This window comes from Cryptomeria japonica, chromosome 2, assembly GCF_030272615.1.
Source record: "Cryptomeria japonica chromosome 2, Sugi_1.0, whole genome shotgun sequence".
NCBI classification, from domain to species: domain Eukaryota; kingdom Viridiplantae; phylum Streptophyta; class Pinopsida; order Cupressales; family Cupressaceae; genus Cryptomeria; species Cryptomeria japonica.
In genome coordinates, this window is record NC_081406.1 from 80,741,430 (window position 1) to 80,748,036 (window position 6,607).

Genomic DNA, 6,607 nt, shown 5'->3' on the forward strand with positions numbered 1-6,607 from the left:
AGCTCACTGAGACATTCAGAGAGCCAGATGAACCTACAGAAGAAGAAGAATTTTATAAAAAGTTCAGAGTTGGTCAAGAAACAACCCATGAGGATTCCGCACAGTCTTCATCTCAAGGTTCTAGGTCGAAATCACGTAGGATGAGAACACCTATCCCAGAATGTGCTACTAGTGACGACAATTTGGATTCGCTCACAATCGAAACTGATGAGGAGAGTGCCATTGATGATCTCGACGATTGCCTTGATATACCCGAATATAATCACATCTTCACTCTTAGTCCCGCAAACTCCGAAAACATTACAGGCCTTCCCCTTGTTCACCACCAACTCATTGACTGGGATTATGAAGGACCAGCACAATTTGACACATTTCAAAATGATGAAGCTATTTTTGACTATCTTGGCCTACGAGATGATCTTCCCCCTGGGGACCACAAAGTAGGATACACTATAGAACTCAACAACATGGCATATTTTGGTGAGGGTGTCAGACCTTCCAGTCGCAAAAATGTGAAAATAAGAACAAATCAAGGGTCTTATGGCGAAAACCACACTGTGGCGCTATCTGATCCCAAAAAAGTAAAAAGAAAGGATGTATCTGAGGGCGAAAACCTCTCTGAGGCACCCGAAGATGGAAGGCTTGACATTCTCCTAGCCTTGTATGAGGAAAAGTCATCCATGTTGGTAGAAGAGACTATCAAGACAAACATTGGTACAGAAGAGGTTCCACACAATATATTCCTGGCTCAATCATTGACAGAGTCCGAAAGGTCACAGTTCATAAGCTTCTTCAAGGAACGACAAATCAACTTTGCATGGTCATACGCTGATATGCCTGGACTAGATCCGGATTTGGTAATGCATCATTTGACAGTCAAACCGGGGGCAAAGCCAGTGAAACGCTGGCCGTAATTGGCATATCCAACTCAATCCTGCACTTTGGGCCTACCGCACAAGTGTCCGCACACCTACAGGAGCTACACCCTATTCACTCGTCTATGGCGCTGAAGCCATCTTGCCTATTGAGGTTGAGTTACCTTCTTTACGGGTCTCTTTGCAAAACATCATCACTGATGAAGACTATAAGGTCTCTTGCTTACAAGAACTAGAACTGCTGGATGAACGGAGACAAACTGCTTTTAATCATCTCAAGGCTTACCAACAACGAATGAGTCGCAGCTACAATCACAAGGTCAAGCCTCGCACATTTGAGGTAGGTGACTTGGTTCTTCGAGAAAACCCCAAGAATCAGCAAGACAGAGAAAAGAAGGGCAAGTTTGAACCAAATTGGCTTGGTCCTTACATCATCACAGCAGCATATGGATCTAGGGCATATCAGCTCTCAACTACAGAAGGTGAACCTTTGGAGGATCCTATCAACAGCATGCACCTTCGCCGGTTCTACACATAGCTCTTCAGAGTATCCTAATTCAAAAATACAAAAAAATCAAAAAAATTCAAAAATAGAAAAAAAAAATCATAAAACAAAAAAATTGTTACTTGGTGAAAACCTGGCAAACAGGCGCCTTGTGACACAAAAAAAATTGAAAAATCGAAAAAAAAGTAAAGAGAAATAATTTTGTCCAACGGTGAAAACCACTTCGGTGGCGCCCTGGGCAAGTACCATGGTGAAAACTGGGTCACCAGTGCCATGTGTAGAGACATTGCTCCTCCCTCCTTCAGGATTCTCTTCATCATTTCACTTTGCACACACTCACAACCTATTCGTTCATAATAAACTTACCCATTCCCATCATGGCTTGTTATTGATCTACCCAAGATTGGTTAGCCATTCATAATAAACCTCCCTTTTCACATCTCTTTCCATCCATAATAAATCAGATCCTATCTGTGGCTAAGGCAAATCCTACGTCTAGTGATGGGTGTGGAACTGAGAACATCACATGTTTCAAGGAGTACAGTTTCTTCCAGCTTAGTCTATTCGCGTACAATCCACAATAAAGCAACATCTGCATCACAGATCCGCAATAAAGTTTCATCTTCTCCGCAATAAAGTATCAGTTTCATGGATTCAGTCAGTTTTAGATGAGACACAGCAGCAACAATGGGCTTCAACAAATCAAATCTTTCAACAGACTCAGACAACATTATGGTTCAGTGCTATCTGTCCTTTCTGTGAAAGTGAACATTGTGACCACAATCAAATAAGACTTATATAGGTGACAAGAGACACTAAACTTGAGGACTACAGTGGATGTTGGTGTCGAGTCTTGGTTTTCTTTTGATTTTATCTTTCTGGTGACATGTCTTTTAGCTTTTCCAGGATGTCTTTGACTAGAGATTCTATCTCCAGGATGTCTTTGACTAGAAAGGCGAGGATGGGGTATCGTCACCCATTTTCTTTTGTTGTCTGTGGATTGTCTCTTAGTAATGCTATGACTTGTCCAAGGATATGAGGACACTGTGAGTCCAGTGTGAACTGGGGCATTCCTTGTTTGTGACTGTCTTATCTCCATGCAAACAAGTACAATGACTTTATAGGTCGAACAAATGCCTCGATTGTCATAACCTATCTTTCCATAATAAAGCTCAATGATGATAACGCACAAGAAGCTCTTTCACGTTCATATCTTCTATCTTTCATCCCCATTTCTTGATTGACTCTCATCATCCTTCTTGAGTCCGCGTAGCCTGCTATCACATGACTGAGTATAATGACACACCAAAAACATTTGCATTTCATGTAGTTACACCTGCATTTCCACATATAAGCATTTCATACATACATATAGATATCACAACTGCATCACATCCTGCACACAACACCTGTTAGCACAACTTACATTTGCATTATTATATTCATCTACGTTACTTACATTATTATATTCATTTACATTACATACATTCACATTTGCATCATGCATACACATATAAAACATAAAAGAACAAAAATATATTGCATTACACCATGTACATATTTGCATCCATATCATAAACATACATCATGAAACATCTCATCACATAGGTACACATGCATATAGATGCCGCAAAAATGAATCATCTCATATATATAATCAAAAGTGTCATGATACAATGATGTCAAAAAAATCATATGGCTACAAAATCACCCGCAGGTGTCTACAATACAAAAATGGTACAATACTGATACATAGGGAGTCCTCTAAGGCTATGATGAACTCCCTCCCTCAGAGCCGCCTAGCCTCAATGGAATCTGAGCCCTTGAAGGACCCGCCCCAGGATCATCCCTCCTGTCCCCTCTATCTGGTGGTGGTGGAGGACCCATAACCCCACCACTCGATGCCCGTCTCCTCCAGCTCCCTCTCGTAGCTGTCGCTGTACGCAATGGTCTATGGAAGCTCCTCACCCACTGATCTGCTGGCACTGCACCATAATAAAGGTCTCTCCAGTAGGCAATCTCCTCTCCTGCCCACAGGACATATGCATAGCCTACCCCTGTGTCCTCTGCCACTTGCCTCCCTGCCCTTAGCGCTATCTCAGCCTCTGTGTAGCGCTGAATCGCCTGATCTCTCTCTCACTCAGTATCCCTGAGCCTCATCCTGAGTCGATCTCTCTCCCTCTCCAGATCTTGTATCTCATCTGCCTGGCCCTGGTAGATCTCCCTGAGCTCAATCAGCTCATCCTCCTCTGGATCTCCACCCTCTGCCTCTGCCTGTGGCTCTCCCTTAGCGGGTGCCTGCCCCTATCCCTGTACCTGTACTAGTGCCTGAACGGGTACCTGTCTCTGTACATGCCTAGGTCCCTTTACCTGTCTCCGTCCCTGCTCCTGTGCTGCTGGCACCTGTCCCTGTACCTGTCCCTGTCTCTGTCCCTGTACTCTGGGACCCTGTGCTGCCGGTACCTGTAGGGGCAATCCACCATGACCCCTCACCACCTGAGCCTATCCCTCCTGTCCACCCTCTCTCTGAGGTGCAACTCTCCTCTCCCCAAATACCCCCCTCCGCCTCCGTCGGCCTCTACCTCCATCACCCCCACCATCATCATCATCATCTCCTGCTCCATCTCCCTCCAGTAGCTCTCCTGGATCTGTCAATCGGGGGAATGGATGCGCTGCCCAATATGCTGCATACTCTGCATCCATCCCGGCGTCCTCGATCTCTGGCCACATATCCCAGGGTATGGGCACCATCTCTGCTAGCTGTGTCAGCGCCTGATCATATGACAATAAAGGCCCAAACTGCGCCTGATCCCTAATTGTACGGGCATACATACCCGAGCCTCGTGGCATCCTCTGGATCCTGCCATACTGCCTGCATACCCTGTCCACCAGCTGTCTCTCTAATATATAGGGCGTTCACCCAATCAGGTACCTACTCCGGAAGGTGTAGGGCAGCTCCACTGCATCATCCTCCCACTCCTTGCATCCTAGATATAGTCTCCAGATGACTACATCAATGTCATTTATCACTTGCCACCAATGCTCTAACCTGCCAATCTGTGGCTGCGAGGTGATCATGTCATATAAATGAACAAAGCTACGTCCATGACCTCTACCCCTGAAGTGTATCGGTCGGGTAATCGGCAGATGCTCATAGGCCCAAACCTGCAGTATTGTCACCCCGCAGCCCAATCCCACTGACCCATGGTATACAAACTGGTGAAGCTCATAATATAAGTGGGCCAACACACATGGTCCCCAAGCATATCTGGTGTGTTGGGTCACCAGTGTCTCCAGTGCTCCGCCCCAACCCACTGCCAATCCCCGTGTCACCCTATCCGGACACAAGAACCCACTGATAGCTCCTCCGATCACAGTTGGCAATGCTAACCCTGTGGCTGTCATGGTGTCCCATGCCACATGTCCTGCCCTCATGTCTAGGTCGGGATCCTGAAACACCCGTCTCAATGCCTCCCTGTCTCCATCATGATCATATGGAATCAAATCTCCATCAATCGGTATATGCAAAATCCTGTAGACATCCTCAAGGGTGACTGTCATCTCACCCATCGGCAAATGGAAAGTGCATGTCTCAGAATGCCATCTCTCGGCAAGTGCAGTCAACAGTCCCATGTTTGCCCGAAACTCAGGCACATATAGCACATGTCTCAAGCCCATCTCCTCAATGGCAGCTCTGTCCTCGAGTGACAACTCAGGTCGCAATCTCTGAGTCGACGGGAATCTTTCCCGTGACTCCAACATAGGCAAGTACTCTTGCAGTCAAGCAAATCAATCATGTCAATCATGGTGGCATTCACTGTTCATCACAAAATGCTACTTTTTATCTAAATGCATATGGTTATCTATCCTAGTGACACTCACTGTTCATCACAAAGTGTTGCTTCTATCCTAGTAGTACTCCCTATTCATCACAAAGTACTACGTGTGTGACACTCACTGTTCATCACAAAGTGTTACTCACATTTGCACTCCCTGTTCATCACAAAGTGCTGCTCATACTTTGGGTACTCCCTGTTCATCACAAAGTACTCTATCTTGGTGCTCACTGTTCATCACAAAGTGCCTTGATCTATCCTAGTCTTCCTAGAGGACCTGCTTGAGTGTATCCTCTCAGCAGCTTATCCAATCGACAGTGTATGTTCATCACAGAACTGTCGATTTGACCTAGAAGACACAACCTTGCATTTTCGGACATAAATGCGCTTTTAACTCACAAACGCGCCTATAGAATTCACAAGTGTGCCTAAACAACACAGACGCTCCTGTATGACATAAACGTGCCTATATTTTTCATAAACGCGACTTTGAAACACAAACGCCTCTGCATGACATAAACACGCCCACATTTGACATAGACGTGGTTCCAAACACAGACGTGCCTGGCATCGACACAGACGCGCCTATTGGACACAGACGCGCCTATTGGACACAGACGCGCCTGACACCGACGCAGACGCGGTTACATGATTTTAGACTTTTTTGTACCCTATTCCTAGGCGCATTTATTGCTCTAACTAGCATGCATTAATGACAAAAATAAATACGTCAAAGTACGAGGAGGTTTGGTGGTACTTACCGGCTCTCCTGCCTCTACTGGCCTCTGAAATCGTCGAACGCGGTCGAATCTGTGCACGAAAGCCATCGCTACTGACTGTTGCTGCTCTTTTCTTGCTCTGCACTTTGATCTCGTGGAGGTGTAGATGACAATGAGGATGTATTTTCCCCCGTGGTCTATCTTATAGCCTACCCTAGCCTTAGCCTTCATTTCCCGAGTCAGTCTTCATTATCCCGTGACTTTGTCACTTTATCTGGTCAATCCATTCTAGCTTGTCTTTCTTATTGAGAGATTGTCTGCAATCTTTTCAGACATTTTCATCCAATCTCTCGAGGGGGCATATCATTCCCATTCTGGGGCAACTTTGTATCAGTTCATCTTATCTTCTTTGAAACAACGTGACAAGCCGCATTGTCTCAAAGAGGGGCAAAATGTAGACACCTAAAATTGTCATGTCTAATTAAATAAATATTTTATTTATTTAATTATCTAAGCTTAATTTTTCTATTAATTAAATAAATCTTTATTTATTTAATTAATTCATTTATCCTCTTCTAGCCTTATTTCTCATTTAAATAAATACATTTATTTATTTAAATTATCCTTTTCTTAAATTAAATAAATATTTTATTTATTTAATTGATCCCATTT